General features: G+C 33.6%; 1 pseudogene; it reads left to right on the forward strand.

The window, feature by feature from the left end:
• The first annotated feature begins 17,632 nt into the window (after positions 1-17,632).
• LOC119877391 lies at positions 17,633-17,952 on the forward strand (annotated as a pseudogene).
• Positions 17,953-19,325: the final 1,373 nt, after the last annotated feature.

Raw genomic sequence — 19,325 nt, forward strand, 5'->3', positions numbered from 1 at the left:
TATAATACAAAAGAACAAAGTTCTATACACAGGTAGGCAAATGGTAAATGTAACAAGCTCAATTTTTCCACCTCTTTGCTACTGTCTTGTTGGATTATGTACCTTTGAAATGTCAAGCATCTAAGCTTCAGATTTGCATTTTCAATAGAATCCCTGTTTCATTTAAACTTTATCCTGGTCAACTGAAAAGATGCTGCATCTTAATTTCCTCCCATTTTGCATTTTAAAGAGCTCATATTCAAACATGGACATATGACCAAAAGTGTGCTTTGTAATACTACTTCCATTTAAATCGCTTACCTAAAATAAATGAAAGTATATAATTTTGATTCAGGTTTTAACTTCTTTTTGCACATACCATTTAATATTCACTTATGGTTGTATATTAAAACTTAACTAATTTTCTTTAATAGATGCATATTTTCATATGGGAAATTAGACATTATTACTGAATAATTTGTTTACTTCTTTCTGGTCTCAGAATTGCTTTTTGAAATGTCTTATTTCCTACATATATTTTCTGGCAATGTAGTTTTTAATCACCCTTTAATCACCCATGCCCAATCGCATATTTAGCACAATATATTTGGCTACCTGATGATGGATTCAAGGAATTCAGTTGTTTAGATAAGAAGAGAATAAAATAATGAGAACTTTCTTTATAAATGGGTGCATTGGTAGAGTGTCTCTGTCAAGATGCCTATAATTTTATCATTTGAATGTTCATGTACTTAGGTTAAGTCTTAAAGTACTGTAATTAGGAGTATGGCTTAAGTCTTAATAGTAATAAGCCTATGTTTCACAAACTGGGAGGTGAATCCTCAGTAGGGTTGGAGGGGATGTTGGTGAGTACCTAAGTATAGAAGAATAACTTGGTAGATTTTTTCTGGAATAGCAAATTTACCAAATGGTGAGTAATTTTAAAGGAATATAATCATAACAAAGATTGCTGTACATAGAAGAGAGCTGACTATAAAATGCACATTAATTTTTAAGTGGATCATTAGAAATCTCACAGTGATTATGGAAATTTTTGGATAGTGTCCTTACTCCCAGTCCAGTTCCCACTCATCTCCCTCCTTGCTATTACAATTTGTCTGTAAGTGCAAATCATCAAGATTAGTCAAGTCCTAAACTGAAAATTCTAAAAAGGGTTTAAGACTGTAATAAAATTAAAATAATTTTTCTTAGTTACAAGTGTCAGCCTCCCCCTTTTTCCCCATCATTCTGTTTCTGCAAATAATACAGGATTTCACAGTATCAGTAAGATCTTACACTATTTCATGTTACTAGTCATCAACACAGGTATGTTAAGCATACCTTAACACTCACGTTCCAAGGCAATTGTGATGTGTTGGACATAGGCAGAACCTGAGATTATTGATACACAGTGAACTGAGAAATCAAGGCTGGAGACAGAATCATGTATGCTGAAGCAAGAAAAGATAAGAGTGAGAGATGAGATAGAAAGAGAACACTTGAATTAGAGAAGCTTTGTGATAAGAAAAGAAACAACACATCTGCTTGAGCAGGTCACACACCCACTTTTAAGGCTATGTCTCAAAGATACATTTGGCATCTGAGCAGATTTCTCGGAGGCTAGTCAGTCCCAAGAATAAGCACCAAATACCAGACAAATAAATCTCTTATACACAAACCCCCAGGCCTTCATATGTATATGTGTATGCATAAGCATGCTCACATCAACACACACACACACACACACACACACACATTATTTTATATCATTTATGAGAAACTTTTGCTGAAGATTACCAAAATAACATGACCAGCTATAGAAGCAAGATTACCAAAATAACATGACCAGCTATAGAAGCAAGCAAGCTATAGAAAACACCAGGTCTTTTTTTTTTTTTTTTTAAGATTGTTTTTATTTATTCATGAGAGGCACAGAGAGAGAGGCAGAGACATAGGCAGAGGGAGAAGCAGGCTCCCCACAGGGAGCCCATTGAGGGACTCAATTCCAGGACCCTGTGATCACACCCGAATCCAAAGGCAGATGCTCAACCACTGAGCCACCTAAGTGTCCCCAAAACACTAGGTCTTTGAAGAAAGTATGAAAGGAAATTACCAATGGGTAAAAAATTACCAGTTAATGACAATAAAAGACGACCGGTGGTACCAAGAAAAAAACCTCTCAATTTTTTTTTTAAATAGTTCTTTCATTTATTCATGAGAGACACACAGAGAGAGGCAGAGACATAGGCAGAGGGAGAAGCAGGCTCCCTCTGAGGAGTCTGATGCGGGACTTGATTCCAAGACTCTGGATCAGAACTTGAGCCAAAGGTAAATGCTCTAGCCTTGAGATACCCAGGTGCCCCAAAAGCCTCTTAATTTAATTCAATATTTATTGAATACCTAATATGCATGTGATCTGTTATAAATTTCTCAGTTCCTAAAAACTTCATGCCACTTCTGTTTAGGGTTGGCTACTTACCTTTAACTTAACAAAAGCTATTTGTGCCAGCATGGATATGTATCTTAGATGAAGGGTGTCTTTAATCTCTAAATCAGAAAAGTCCAAGACCTAAACTAGTAATAGTACAAATCATCATCATTATCATCACCATAATCATCATCATAAATAACTTCTTCCTGTTTTTAAAAGTTTGCCAATTGACAAACTATATGTTGTGAAAATCTACCTTTGGTCATCACTGAAACCTAAAAACTAAAAAACATTAGGAAAAATTCAGTTAAAGTATATCTTGTTTCCACCAAATCTCCTCTCGAACATTGTCAAAATGGCCTCCTCAACCAACTTTGTCACAAATTTCACAAAGAGATAGTAATAATAATTATGTGAATGTTTATGCATTAATAGTTGATATAATCTTTTATTTATTCTTAAAAATAAAATTATATAGGTGATGTAAAAAGTAGTTGAAAACCTTCTTTATCCTCTTCACATTTATTTATGGGGGAATCTCAAATACACCTTCCTCTTTTATAATTAATGTTCTTTTTAAGTGTTTTTCATAATCACTGTAATTCTTCTAAGGCATCCAGCTTGTGTGTCGTATCATTTCTATGTTGGTTGTATTGTTAATTATTTTGGCATTTAGTTATTATGGTGTTTTAGTGTCCTTTACTATTAAACAATGAAAATAATTTTTACTACCTGTTTGTAATTAATGCAAAACTGATCAAACACATAATCCAACAAATCAAATGTTCTTGAACACTGCTGCAGTATTTTAAACTTTTAATCAAATTATCTTCAGTATTTCAAATTAAGAACATGAGCTAAAATGACATTCCCTTAAGTGTTCAAAAAACTTAAGTAACACAACAAGCACACAAATGAGCAGGATATTAATTAAAATATTATCTCTAAGAGGAACATGATTTAAATATGATGTAATTAAATTCTTCATTTCAAGTTCAGCTCTTTAGCCAACAAAGGTGAGAAAAATTTCCACCTCAACTCTGTTGAGATTTTAATAATATCAGAGATTTTTAGCCAGCATATTGTTCTAAGTAACTTGTAGTATGATTTGGCCATAATCAGTACCTGTTGGAGTAGCTCAACCAGGTTTATACTTTGCCAACTACAGTAATGGGACAAATATGCCCATGTTTCACATTTAGGGTCTTGTACCCTCACAGTTAAGTTTCTTGAAATCTAGTTTCTTGTGTGCTCATTGAGCATCTTTATGTTTTGTTCTTGGTCAATTTCACTTTGATTTGATCAAAAATTTTTAATGCAAGTCTGTGTAATAGCCTCTTTCTATAATTTGTGTAGTAACCCCTTACTTTTACTATTCCTATTAAATTAATTGAATTAAAAACTCATCTAATTTTGGCTGCAACACATTTACATAAGTTTTAAAAGTTTTCCTATCAATGCAGTTTCTTATATAACTAATTCAAAGATTAATCTATAGACATTCTATTGACAGTTTCTAGAGGCTACTTAAAATTTATTTTATTTTATATTTTATTTATTATATTTTACCTCAGAGAAATAGAGAGAAGGAAGCACAAGTGGAAGAGAGGGGCAGAGGAAGAAGAAGCAGACTCCCCACTGATCAGGGAGCCCAATGTGGGGCTTGATCCCAGGACGTTGAGATCATGACCTGAGCTGAAGGCAGATGCCTAATGGACTACGCCACTCAGGTCCCCCAAGGCTAAATTAACTCTAAAAAATGAATGATTGTGTTTTTCTGTAAGTTTGCACTTTAGGTTGTCCCAATATTATTATTTCAGCTAGCTCCTATTCCCAGTAATAGAGACCTTCACTTATTTTTTTTTCTGATGGTTCAAATTCTATAATTAAAAAATCACAGAATTTTAGCATTAGATATATATTCTACAAATCTCATTTTATGGATAAGAAAATGGGCTGAGAAATTCCGTGATATGATTGAAATCATGCTTTAATAGTTGAACCAGGTCCAAAGGTCAACCGTCTTAACTCCCATTGGAAGCGTTTTTGAGGTTCTAGTCCAAGATCACAGCATAGGAGGCTCCTGAACTCACCTCCTCCCACAGACACATCAAATGAACAACCATACATGGAGCAATCTCCTCTGAAAGAAATCCAGAGCCAACTCAGTGACTTCTAATTAGGCAAATGAAAAAATATCAACATCAAAATGAGCGGAAATGGCTGAGACGCATTCTCATCATAATCCCTATGGAGCCTCAGCACATAAAATCAGTAGGGAATTCAAAACTTTCAGCTTCAACCTTTAAAGTAAATGGTTTGGATGCCATATCTGGTTCTGTAACTTTTAAGACTTCATTCTTGTGAGGGCAGCCTGGATGGCTCAGCATTTTAGCGCGGCCTTCAGCTCGGGGGCCTGATCCTGGAGACCCGGGATAGAGTCCCATGTTCGGGATCCCTGCATGGAGCCTGCTTCTCCCTCTGCCTGTGACTGCCTCTCTCTCTCTGTGTGTGTCTCTCATGAATAAATAAATAAAATCTCTAAAAGTCTCAGAACTTCATTCTGAGAGACAGGTCCCAAAAACATCTAATTCTGAAAGCCTACTATTGCCTTGTATCCACGAGGTCAACAAATTGTCTTAGTTTAAGACAGTTCTTGATGAGCTTTCTTGGATTCACCATGGCTATCCCTTCAGAGCTCAACATAAAGGTAACAAATTGAAAACCCAGTTTTTCCTGGAAGGAGGCCTATTTGCTTAGGAAAGTTTAACAAGGTTGCAATATTTATGATCAAAACACAGAAGTAAATTGTATTCATACACCTTAGTTTTTTTTTTTTTTAATTCATAGTAAGTAGATATATAATAGTATCTCATTGTGGTTTTAATTTGTATTTCCTGAATTACTAATGATGTTGAGACTTTTAAAATACGCTTGTAGCCTATAGCATAACTTTTCTGGTAAATTGTGCAGATTCCTGGGATATTTTTAGTTAAAATATTAGTTTTCTCATTATGGAGTTTACAGACAAAAAAAAAAAAATGTTCATGACTAACCTCAAACTAGAAACAAGCCAGATGCTTGCCAAAATGAGGAGATAAATATACCCTGGTATACCCACACAATGGAATATTATTCAGTAATTAAAAAGGGACAAACTCCTGATTCAGACAACTACATGGATGAATGTTAATTGCATTGAGCTGAGTGAAAGCAGCCAAATCCAAATGCTACCTGATGTATAATTCCATTCATATGACAATCTAGAAAAGGCAACAAAAAGGAACAGAAAACAGGTTGGTTGTTGCTAGATGTTGCAAATTAAATGGAAGAATAATAATAATAGAAGGGTTGTGGGGGAGCAATAAAACAACAATTCTGTATGGATACTGAAGTGGTAGAGAGAGCACTGTACATATTCATCATAAACCTTATAGCTTAATATTTTTTTTTATTTTTATAGCTTAATACTGTAAAGGTGAATTTTCCTGCATGCAAATTAAAACAAAGATCAGTCAGTAAGTCTGGAGAACTTAAGATGAAATGAAGAATGTGCTGTTCAATTGATACAGAGTGGAAAAAAATAAGGAGAAAAAAACTACTACGCAAATTATTGCCCTAAATTGAATAGTCAGTAGAAAAACTGAGGAAATCCAAGAAAGTCTGTAGTTTAGTTAATAGTACTATACTGATATTAACTCCTTAGTTTTGACATTTGTATCATGGTTATAAAATATGGTAATACTAGGGGAAGCTGGGTGAAAGGCATATTGATACTCTATACTGTCTTCATAGCTCTTCGGTAAGTAAAATTATTTCAAAATAATACATTAAAATATTTAATCAAATTTTCTGATTGAATTTGATTAATAAATTGTTTTTCAACAAACGTTTGTTTTGTTACAGTCATGAGGCAGTGTCCAGAATCTACACCTCCATAAATATATTCAATTATTTGGAAATATGCACGACATATTGGAAAAGGATTATTTTTCTCCTTATAACAGCAGTGAATTATGGCTTTAGACAAGGTGATTTTAAAAGGTTTTCATAATGTTTAAAATTTTTCTATGATTTTTCATATGAACTTATAAGCATACATTTCAGATAATATGATACATGCAATTCGCTCTTATCAAAGCATTAGCAATATGATTTAAGTTTTGCAATCAATACATTTATTCCTTCTCATGTATATATTCTTGACATGAATTTGCCATGTGTGAAGAAATTTAGTTGGTTCAGATGACTTCTGCTAATTTGCAAAACCAACCCTAATTATATCAGAGGTTGAATATCTCATCTTGAAAGATGAAGTTTTCCCTCCAATTTAATAGACAAGTGAGAATGTTTCCATATGAAAACTAACAAGTTTCATGAGGAAATAGAAGGTGTGTATAGGAACCAAGTGAGAATGTTTCCATATGAAAACTAATAAGTTTCATGAGGAAATAGAAGGTGTGTATAGGAACTACTTATCTCTTCACCAAGCTGAAGGATAGTCACAAATTTATAGTCCTAGTCTTAACAAGATCGACAATTATGGCAGTATCATTAAGTACTTCTCTTAAATTCATGTGTGATGACGTGGCAAATGCTTTCTCTATATACTAAAATGAATTATTTTTTATCATTTCTTTTAACATTTAAATTTTAAACTTCTATTTTTTTAGTACTGGTTCAAGATGGTTCAACAAAGAGAGAGGATAAAATAAAGAAAAAAAACAGGTCACAATATAAATTTGAATTCAAAAGTGTGGATAATTATTAATAATATTAATAACAGATTACCTTTACTAAACATTAAGTTGCTAGCCAGTCTTCTACACAAATTGTCTCAATCATATCTCATAACAACCATCTCAAGTAAGTTCCATAGTTATTCTCATCCTACAAATTGGAAATTTAAAGCATAAGATACTACATAATTTGGCAAAGGGTACATAGGTAAAGGAAGCAGAACTTTAGTTCTGAGCCAGGGATTTATGTTCTTATGTATTATATTATAATCTCTGCTTTATACTAAAGAACTGTCAACTACTAAAATAAATCGGCGAATTACTAAGAAAATGGTATAGTGATGTGCACAGAAAGTAGCATTATTTTGTTGTAATTGTTAAAATATATAAATAATAATTAACATGATGTATTATAATAATATGTCTGAAAATATGTGCTCACATATGTTGTTATTTTAGATATCACTAGAAGTTTATATACCACCTTTGGGAAATATATTTGTAGGCACTGGGGAGTAGAAATATTTGAGCATGGTGTAATTGGATTAAAGTTTTATTTTGTGGAAAATAAATTGATGGTATTTTACAGGAAGATTAAAAGGGAGAAAGAGTAGGAAATGACTAACCAATTAGTCAGCTAATGAAGCATTCCAACATGGACTGATAAAACTTTGAATTACAGAAGCAGAGAACAGAAAGACAAGATTCAATGGATAGCAGAGGACACAATAGTGAAGAATGTACTTAATTTTGGTCTGAAGTATGAGGGGAGAGGGCAATGAAATCATGATACCCAGAATGATACTGAAATGCCAAGCCTAGAATAAGAAAAGGATGTTATCTCTAACAAATATAAAGCGCATTTGAGAGATCTAGGCTTATGTGAAGAAACATTTAGTGACTGGCTAAGATACTATACATTGGGAAGAAAGTAGGTAAAATGTAGTCCTGAAATAGTGTCCTCCATACTGTTTTCCAGGCTGGCTGTATCAACTAGCATTCGCATCAACAGTGTAACCAAAGATGCAAAGGTGTACTCAGAAAACTATGGAATACTCATGAAAGAAATTGAGGAAGACACAAAGAAGTGGATAAACATCCCATGCTCATGGATTGGAAGAACAAATGTCTATTAGAATGCCTATGTTACCAAGAAAAATTTGTATATTCAATGCAATCCCTATCAAAATACCATCACTTTTTTCACAGAGCTGGAACAAATAATCCTAAAATTTGTATGGAACCAAGAAAGATCCTGAAATAGCTGAAGGAATGTTGAAAAAGAAAACCAAAACTTGTGGCATCACAATCTTGGACTTCAAGCTTTATTACAAAGCTGTAATCATTAAGACAGTATGATATTGGCACAAAAACAGACACACAAATCAGTGGAGAGAATACAGAACCCAGAAATGTATTCTCAACTCTATGGTCAACCAATCTTCAACAAAGAAGGAAAGAATATCCAATGGAAAAAAACAGTCTCTTCAACAAATGGTGTTGGGAAAATTGGACAGCCACATGCAGAAGAAACTGGACCATTTCCTTACATCATACACAAACATAGGCTGAAAATGGATGAAAGACCTAAATGTGAGATAGGAATCCATCAAAATCCTAGAGGCAAACACAGGCAGCAACCTCTTTGACATTGGCCACAGCAACTTCTTGCTAGACACCTCTCTAAAGGCAAAAGAAACTAAGGAAAAAATGAACTATTGGGACTTCATCAAGATAAAAATCTTTGGCACAGCAAAGGAAACAGTCAACAAAACCAAAAGACAACCCCCAGAATGGAAGAAGATATTTGCAAATATCTCCTCAGATAAAGGGCTCATATCCAAAATCTATAAAGAACTTATCAAACCCAACACCCAAAGAATAAATAATCCAATCAATAAATGGGCAGAAGATACGGACAGATATTTCTCCAAAGAAGACATACAAATGGCCAACAGACACATGAAGAAATGCTCCACTTCACTCAGCATCAGGGAAATACAAATCAAAACAACAATGAGATACCACCTTGCACCAGTCAGAATGGCTAAAATCAACAAGTCAGGAAGCGGTAGATGTTGGCGAGGATATAGAAAAAGGGAAGTCCTCTTACACTAAATTTACTTCTTAATATAGCAAAGACAGTTGGAGATTTACAGCCAGAGAGAAAACTGAGAGGGTCAGTGGGTAGAAAATTAGGAGGTGAAACCTGATTAGATATCAAGGAGAAAAAAAAATTCCTGCTAAACTGGCTTAACATGATTCTTGTTAAAGGCAAGCTGAGGATTTAGATATCAAGAGTAGGGGATGAAGAACTTGACCAGATACCAAAAGTAGGAGATTATTCCTAAGCTTATTTAAGATGATTCTTTCCTAAGGCTGGCCTCAACAGGCCAAGGGCAAGGCAGCAGGTCAAGTTTGAGCCCTGGGCAAGAAGAGAGCTCCAAAGAAGCTGACAAGGTTTGGTCAAGAAAATTATCTATCGATATTTGAAGCCTTTGGAATGAATGAGTCGGCTAAGGGAGATAATGTGCAGACAAAATAAAGAAATTAAGAAGTTGAAATATATATATATATATATATATATATATATGAGAAATGTAATGATTATATAAATGATGTAATGATTATATAAATGATTATATAAGTGATGATAAATATAATGATTAGTAAAAAATGTAGGCATAAAATATTAGCATGTTTAGGGGTAAAAGGAGAGACTGAGATAGAGCCATGAATACTAAAGGAAAAATAACAGAATGATCAGTAATACAAATTAATGAATAAGGATTAGAACATCCCAATAAAATTATGAAGAAAATCAAGAAAGCTCAAATTAATCTGAGTTATTGAAACTTCTAGAGAAATAAATAATTGTTTTATTTTTTTTTTATTTTTTTATTTTTTTATTTTTTAAATAATTGTTTTAAAAAGTGCTATATTGAGAAACTGATTTGTGTATTCAATGACAGACACTAGACAATAAAATTTCCAGTCCTGTTACTGTTATAATCAAGATCCTTGGAAATCATTTCTTATATCTTCTTTTTCCTTTTGTTCACCTTACATCCTCAATTGTAGACATATTTTCTATTTTTATGCTTCTTTCTCTTCCAGGATTATTGTAGTTTCCTTCTCTTAGCCATATTCTACCAATGAGCTCCTATGTCAAATATTAGGGTTTTTTTTCATGACACTAGTCTTGTTCTTTTATATAATATTAGTCTTTACCACTTTACCATCTATGAAATTACGTATGACAGTAATCACATTCCAATTTTTATATTATTATTTGACTCTCCTGAATGTCCCACTGGTGTGATTCTTTTCAAGGACTCAGGAACATATTTCATTTGTCATTCCACCATAAACAGAGAAGACAGAGTTTGAATCAAATCACGTATTCATTGAGTATTTGTTGAATAAATAATATCAAAGAGCATTGCATGAAACAAAGGGAGATGGGCATCCCTTTGCTTTAGTAATGTCATTCTGGAAAAAAAAAAAAAGGATGTTGACTGTGTTTTTCATAGAAGCATAAAACTTTCTTAAATCATCAAGTTGCTCCTTAAATTGTAAAGTCTGAGTAAGGAAATGAAAACTTAGAACACATAGCCATTAAACAATGAATTCCAATTATCCACAGATCACTAAATTTCTTTTGCAGATGTTAACTTATTCACATCATACTCTAAGCCATATCTGTTCTCACATAGATAGGTCATATTTAGCATAATTTATTCAGAATTGACAGCTCAAGTAATAAGATATTTAGAGAAAGTGTATATCTTTTGGATATATGTATACACAAACTGCCTTATGATACAAAGGCTTTGGAGCATTTTAAAATTTAAATTTTAAATTTAGATTTATAGTGATTATAGTGATTTATTTTTATGGTTCAATATTTATTAACAAGTTTCAATTTATTATGAAAGAGAAGATCCATCCAAAAGTGATCAAGGTTGATTCAGATATTGTTTTACAGGAGGTAATGAAAATTCTGTGTTCTCTGGCTCTAGAATATCAATATCAAATATGGGTGGGCATGCCTATTTGGCTATGCCATCATATTACCTACTACTTTTACTCTGAAGACATTAAAAATTTTATTAGAGATGATTTGAAAATTAATTAACCAGGATAGGTTAAATATATTTATTTTCATTAAATTGTATATACGTATACAAATTATAAGTTTTACACTTGTAGCAATAACATTATTACCTGGCAAATCTCTTCTCTCTATAGCCCAACCCTGATCTGAGAGTGACTCTTTTTCCCTTTGCAACATCCTTACTTCTCACTAAGCACGGCTACACTATTAAATCTCATGAAATCACTGCCAAAGATTTCTCCTTCATGGACTGCATATTTCTTTAATACAGAGGTGTTGCATTTTTTTGTAGACTTCTATATCTTCTGTTTGTAGAGTATCGCCCTGCAAATGAGAGCTTCTCAATAGATACCCTACCAATAAATATTTATTAAATAGTTTCTATCTTATATTTGTTTATGGTTCATCAGTTTAGATTGACTTTTTGTGTATCAGTATTGATAAAATAATTATAAGGAATTCCCCTCAAATTATTCAATGGGAAGTATTTAAAATAATATGTCATGAACCTATTCTATATTTCTCTCCCATTCTACCAGTGTACATTTTGATGAAAATTCAGGAACTGTCTTAGGTGATATCCAAGTGATAACAAGTTCTATCAAATCTCTGCAGAATGCCTTCCCTGGGCTCTTCTTCAGAGAGAGACTTTTTATGTATCATCCAGCTCTAGTTGGAAGCCAAAAAAAAAAAAAAAAATCTTAAGACCTTTCCTACTCCTCAAAAGTCTTTTAATTAGAGTGTTTTCCTCTGATTCACTATCAAAACTCACTTACACCTATTTTTGTTGCTATAGAACAGTTAAGAGCTGTGAATCCTTGACTTGCTAGGGTTTTGATACTGAACTGGGTCACATTTTTTACTTTTCTAAGCAGATTCTCCTACCTCTTCAGAATACTTAAAAAAAAAAAAAGATTTTATTTATTTATTCATGAGAGAGAGAGAGAGAGAGGTAGAGACACAGGCAGAGGGAGAAGCAGGCTCCATGCAGGGAGACCAACATGGGACTCGATCCTGGGTCTCCAAGATCAGGCCCTGGGCTGAAGCCAGCGCTAAACCGCTGAGCCACTCAGGCTGCCCAGAATACTCTTATCTTAATACAGTGTTCTCAACATGGCCTTCTGTAAATGATTCTTGTCTTGGTCTCTTGCTTTTCTCCTTTGTTTTGTTTTGTTTTTCCTCTCAGTGCTGGATAATCTCCTGAAAGTCAAAGGTATTTTTTCTGTTCTTCCAAAACATGAATTTTTCACTTTTAATCCCAAATCTAAGTTCTCTTGCCTTAAGATGGAATTAGCAGCTTTTGTTTGCAATACTGGAAACAAATATTGCTTCATACCAATGAGACTACCATCTCATCTTTCTCTGGTTTTGGTGGGAAAGGGTAGCTGGTCCAAGCAAGAGAAGGGATCATGTATCTGGAGAATGCATAAATGGAACACTTGAGGAAAACTTGAGCTTCCCTGAGAATAGGGCATAATGTTAGTTTGTAGGGTGTATTGTTTGCAAGAGTGATGGAGACTCTACCCACATGTAGCTCTGCGGGAGGCTGGACTCCTACCCATGTGCTAAAGTAAAATAAAACCCTGGATATAGTGACTAGAAATCTTGAATAAAATAAATTTCCCCATACTGTAACTTAGCAGTAAGTAAATTGTCCACTTCCCTCTAATCACCTTCAAACATCTAAGTATTTACCTATATAAATCAAAATTAGAGAGCAGTTCCCAGATATTTGAGACTGTTTATTCTCTCTGGTGCTGGTACAACCTCAATAAAAGTAAAATTCTCACTAGTATTCCTTTGGTTTCTCAATTGTCTGGAGAAACCAAACATTCTCGGTGACTCTGCCTAACAATTACAAGATTAGTGTTGGATTTGTTTAATTTAGGAAAATGTGACATTCTTGTTACATGTTTGGGGGCACTTTCATATCTTTCACACTCATTTTTTGAGGGAGGCTGCTCTTAACTCGCAAATTGTCATGTTTAACTTTTAGTTATGTTATCTGTTTTTTATGTTTTTGACATCATCTTTGCTTTATATTTCACAAGCTTTCATAAACTTATAGAAATACTCTTTGGGGATCCCTGGGTGGCGCAGCGGTTTGGCGCCTGCCTTTGGCCCGGGGCGGGATCCTGGAGACCCAGGATCGAATCCCACGTCAGGCTCCCGGTGCATGGAGCCTGCTTCTCCCTCTGCCTATGTCTCTGCCTCTCTCTCTCTCTCTCTCTCTGTGACTATCATAAATAAATAAAAAAAAAAATAAATAAAAAATAAAAAAATAAAAATAAATAGAAATACTCTTTGCCAACCCATATTGCCACATGATTCCTGATGAGACATTAGCTTAGCTCAATTAATAACATGTAAGCATGCTAATATTTAAGACTTAAAGTCTGTTCTAATATTGTAATAATATTTTACTATAATCTATTATGTTAATTTGGTTCTAAATTATAATCCAACCACTACTAAAATTTGGATTATAGCAGATTCCAATTGGGAGTGTTACTTATTTCTTTATATATCACTCTGTCTCATTGAACTACATCTCTTTGCCCTCAAGGGTCCAGCATACAACTCAGAGATAACTCTGGGAAAGCCCTGTTATTTGTTTGAAGAAGAAAGCAAGGAATCAAAAGAGGGAAAGGAGACATACTAGAAAGGGCAGGGATGGTGTCCATATACAGAATTTTATCATATACCAGAGAAAGAAACAATCTAATAAACATTGAAACACAATAGGTATAAAAAAGAAATACCTATATTTTATTATAATTTAATGGAGCTGAGAAGCCTGGATTATGACAAAATAAATGAATAGTCTTTAAAAATTATTGCTGTATGAAGAGCAATGATTTGTCAAAGGGATCAAAAATAACTGTGTGGACCCACTGAATCAAAACTCTGTGTGTGTGTGTGTGTGTGTGTGTGTGTGTATGCATGCATGCACTGAAACAGTTTTGATGCATAAAAGACTTTACCAGGAAGAATAAGAAAGTCTGAAAATAAAAATAAAGTACCCGTAAAAATATTGGAAGGAATTAGAATAGAAAAAGGAAATTAATGGAAAAACGCTGAAATCCAAGTAGTCTGGAGTTTACTTAACAGTAATGTACCAATATTTGATTCTTAGTACATTTGGCAAATGTGCTGTAGTAATAGAAGATGACAGTATTAGAGGAAAATATAACTGCATTAAAGGTATGCAGGAACTCCCCACTATCTTTGCAACTTTTCTATAAATCTAAATTTTTCCAAAGTAAAAAAATAAATGTAGAAATGTATAAAGTGAAGAGCAGAAAACAAAAATATTTTTACAAAAATAGGATAGGAAAAATATCTGAAAACCTTCCCCAAAATAAAAAGAATATTTGATGAGAAAGGAATAGGAAGCAGATGCCACATCCAGGTCCCTTGGTGATGTTTCTTTGGTTTCTGTTAGACACAAGACCAGCCAGATCTCGTGGGCTAAAGTAACAGTGGTTTTTTTGTAGGAACTAACAGGAAGAAAGAGAGGGAATGGGTTTCAGTCTGCTTTCTGTTCATATAGAACAGAACTGTTCTATAGGACTGCTCTCCAGAAGAGATAGAAGCAGTGGGAGCGACTGTTAAAATGCAAAGGTAGATGGATTAAGTTCTGCTGGCAATACTTATTTTCTAATGCCCTATAAAGATCTAGAAGAACCTGGACCTGTGTTACTGCTGTGTGTGTGTCCAACACTCTGGCGAATGCGTGTCCTTTCCTCTATCCATCTGCTGCCTTTGCTCAACTATGTTACTATATTAAAATATAAGTTAGCCTAACTATATTCTTCTCAGTAGATGGCTGGTTAAATAAAGTAGGATACATCCATACAGTGAATTCTATACAAAAACTTGCTAAAATAGAGGTGCAAGTTGCTATCTATCGACATGGAGAAATCACAAAATTTAGTCCCAACATTTTACCAAGTGAAAAATATAGATTACAAAAGACTAGTGTATGTGTGTGTCGGCATCTATCAATCTATCTCAAAATCGGAAGGATTTACTCTAAAATATTACTAGCACTTATCTCCAGATAAATGGTGATTTTTAACTTTCATCTTAATACTTTTAGTATTGCCCAAGTTATTACAGAAGGCATATTACTTCAAGAAAGAGTCAGCTATTCCTCTTAAGAAAAAAAATGACTTATATTTACCACGCAAAGAAATGAGCTACTAGAATTTCAGTTCTGTCTTTGTCAGAGAGAAGTTTTGTGTTCTCAAATTACAGGGCACTCATTAGTCTTCCTAACCGTATCTAGACACAGGGGAGAGTATGCAAGAGAGCCTCTGCTTGTGGATTACTTACACAAAGAGATAACAGACACAGTAAAATATAAGTTATTCCCATAGAGAAGGCAAATGTGGATCATTAGCACTGACCCCTTTTGAGATGGCATTGAGAGTCAAAATTATGCTTAGGGAATTTCTTGGATTATGATGTATTTCAGGATAATGGAGCAAGTCCCTGTGCTACCCCATGTTGACAAATGTGCATTGATGACAACCATACTGAGAAGAATGGAACACTGGACTCAATACTGAGAAAGATTTACCCACTGTAAATACTACTCAACTCATGTTCCCATTTATCCCCTTTACTGTCTAGATGTTGGGGTCCCAGAACGCTCACCTCTACAGCAAATAACTGGATCCAAGCTCCAGAGAGAAGTTGAACAACTGAGAGAAGCCCTATTATAACAACTACCTCTTCTTCCTCTTCCTTCCTTTCTTTCCTCCTCCTCCTCTTCTTTCTTCTTCTTCTTCTTCTTCTTCTTCTTCTTCTTCTTCTTCTTCTTCTTCTTCTTCTTCTTCTTCTTCTTCTTCTTCTTCTTCTTCATTTTAAACTGGAAGTCTCTCTAATTCAAAAGATCTAAAGTAAACTTATTTCCTTCACTGTACTTAAGCAACCACCCACACAAAATGCTACACATAAAACCTTAATGTTCAGCCAATAGTTATTTTTCCTAAAGCAATACCAGTGAGATTGCCAACAAGCACAAATTTAGTCAGGTCTCTCTGACTCTTGGTTGATTTATGAGAAAATAAATAAAACTTGTAAACAAAAATATATTTAAATGTTCAAAATAAACACAAAGTAAAACATAGCCACATGTATTATGTCTTCTGTATATTAAATGTTACACTTTTTAATGGTGTTACATACAGGTGGTAAGAGTACAGAAATGACTATCATCTTGTATCCTGCTATTGGTGCCATGAGTATTTGATACTATGCTATTTGATAGCATATAGCAAAATACATCAAGTGCATCATATCAAAGTACTCTACCTTTTGACCAGATAATTGCATTCTAGAAATATCGCTTAAGAAATTGAACAAAAATAGGAATGTTTAACATGAGAAATGTTTTGTTTCTTTTGGTAAAAAAATAAAGTCATCTTCACATCTATCAATACAGGGATGACCATGTGATTATTAATGTTAGCAATAATTAATATTAGTGTTATTATTAATATTGTATAAATATTGGCAAGTAGTTTCTTATATTTATATGAAAATGTAAAGAATCAAAAATAGGGATCCCTGGGTGGTGCAGCGGTTTGGCGCCTGCCTTTGGCCCAGGGCGCGATCCTGGAGACCCAGGATCGAATCCCACGTCGGGCTCCTGGTGCATGGAGCCTGCTTCTCCCTCTGCCTATGTCTCTGCCTCTCTCTCTCTCTCTGTGTGTAACTATCATAAATAAATAAAAAATAATAATAATAAAAAAAAGAATCAAAAATAGCCAAGAAAATACAAAGGAAGAAAAAAGTTTAGAGAACTTAACCAACATTTATTAAAACTCATTTTAAAATATAATAATAAAAACAGTATGTCTTAGCACAAGCATAAATAAACAGACCGATAGAATAGAAGTCCAAAAATACACCCATGTATATCCACCAAAGGGCATATGACAAATGTGGCTCTGCAGTAAAGTAAGAGAATAGTCTGCTGAATAAATGTGTTGAGTCAGCTGGCTAACCATATGTATCTGAATAAATCCTAAATCTTGTCTTCTATCACACAAAAACATATTCCAAATGAAGTACAATTCTAAATGAGAGACAAAAAAAATAAAATAAATCTTCTAGGAGTGAAATAAAATATCCTTATGACCCCAGGATACACAAAGATTTTTCAAAAAGCACTAAGCATAAGGGAAAAAATTATAAATGGACTAGATCCAATTTCATAAATATTTTGTACAAGTATCTCAATAAAAGAATAAAAAGATAATTCACACAATGGGACCAAATACATAGTGACCAGTGTCAATAAGAAACTTCTAAATATCAAAAATTAGCTTTCCAGCAGACACCTTACTTGTAAATATGGTGAATGTTCCTAAGACCTGTTAGACTTTCCACCAGAAGTGTGGCAAGCACCAACCACACAAAATGACAGAATATAAGAAAAGCAAAGATTCTATTTATGTCCAGGGAAAGTGGTGTTATGACAGGAAGCAGGATGGCTATGGTGGGCAGACTAAATTGATCTTTTCGGAAAAGGCTAAAATACCAAGAAGATTGTCCTGAGGCTTGAATGTGTTGAGCCCAACTCCAGATGTAAGAGAATGCTGGCTATTAAGAAATGCAAGCACTTTGAACTGGGAGGAGACAAGAAGAAAATGGGTGAAATGATCCAGTTCTAAGTTTCATATATTGTTATATTATGAAGGCAATAAAATCTTGAGGTTATGTTCACTTGAAAATAAATAAATAAATGACTAAATAAATAAATATCAATAATTAAAGGGAAAAATGGTTAAAGACTTTAAGTCACATCTTGTAAAATAGGAAAATCACATGTCTAACTTATGAAAATTGCCTCACCATCATTGTTCAAAAGGGAAATGCACATTAAAATCACAATAAAACATCACCACACATCTCATAGAAGCTATAGTTTTTAGTCAGTATTTTTCATAATCATGTGGAGTAACTATTATTATCATATGATTCAGTTTACTGAAGTATGATTAACAAATAATATATGTATATATTTAAAGTATACAACACGATGTTTTTGTATGTGTATACATTGTGAAATGATGATCACAATCAAGCTAATTAACATAGTCACTGGTAATCAACCTTCTGCTCTCTGTTATTGTTTTAGATTTTGACATTTTTAGAGTTTGACCTTTTTTAGACTCCACATATACTCCACAATACTACATGATATCATGTAGTATTTTTCTGTGTTTGGCTTATTTCACTGAGCATGTCTTCCATGTTCATAGATGTTGTTACAAATCTGAATCTAATGATAATTGAAAAAAATCATTTATCACAACCAAGCGGAATGCAAGGGTGGTTCAATATTCATAAATCAATCAGTGTGATATATCAACAAGAGAAAGGATAAAAAAAACATATGATCATTTCAATTGACACAGAAAAAGCATTTGGCAAAGTACAACATCCATTCATGATTAAAACCCTCAACAGAATAGATTTAGAAGAACACACCTCAACACAATAAAGGCCATATATTAAAAACCCACAGCTAACATCATACTCAATGGTAAAAAACTGAGAGATGAAGAACAAGACAAGGATTTCTGCTCTTACTAACTTTATTCAAAATAGTAGTGGAAGACCTGACCACTGCAGTCAAAGAAAGAGGAATAAAAATCATCCAAATTAGTAAGGAAGAAGTAAAACCTTCAATATTTGCAAATGACATGATACTATATATAGAAAACCCTAGAGAGTCCACCCAAATCTACTAGAACTGTTAAATGAATTCAGTAAGGTGGCAGGATAAAAAAAAATCCATATAAAGAAATCTGTTGCCTTTCTCCACACTAAAGATGAAGTGACAGAAAAATAAATTAAGAAGACAATGTCATTTACAATTACACCAAAAATAATACAATACTTAAAAATAAACTTAACCAAGGAGATGAAAGGCCTGTACTCTGAAAACTATAAAACATTGATAAAAGAAATTGAAGACAACACAAATTAATGAAAAAAATATTCCATGCTTAAGGGTTAGAAAAACAAATATTGTTTGGGT

The sequence above is a fragment of the Canis lupus genome, chromosome 22 (assembly GCF_011100685.1).
Source record: "Canis lupus familiaris isolate Mischka breed German Shepherd chromosome 22, alternate assembly UU_Cfam_GSD_1.0, whole genome shotgun sequence".
Taxonomy (NCBI): Eukaryota; Metazoa; Chordata; class Mammalia; order Carnivora; family Canidae; genus Canis; species Canis lupus.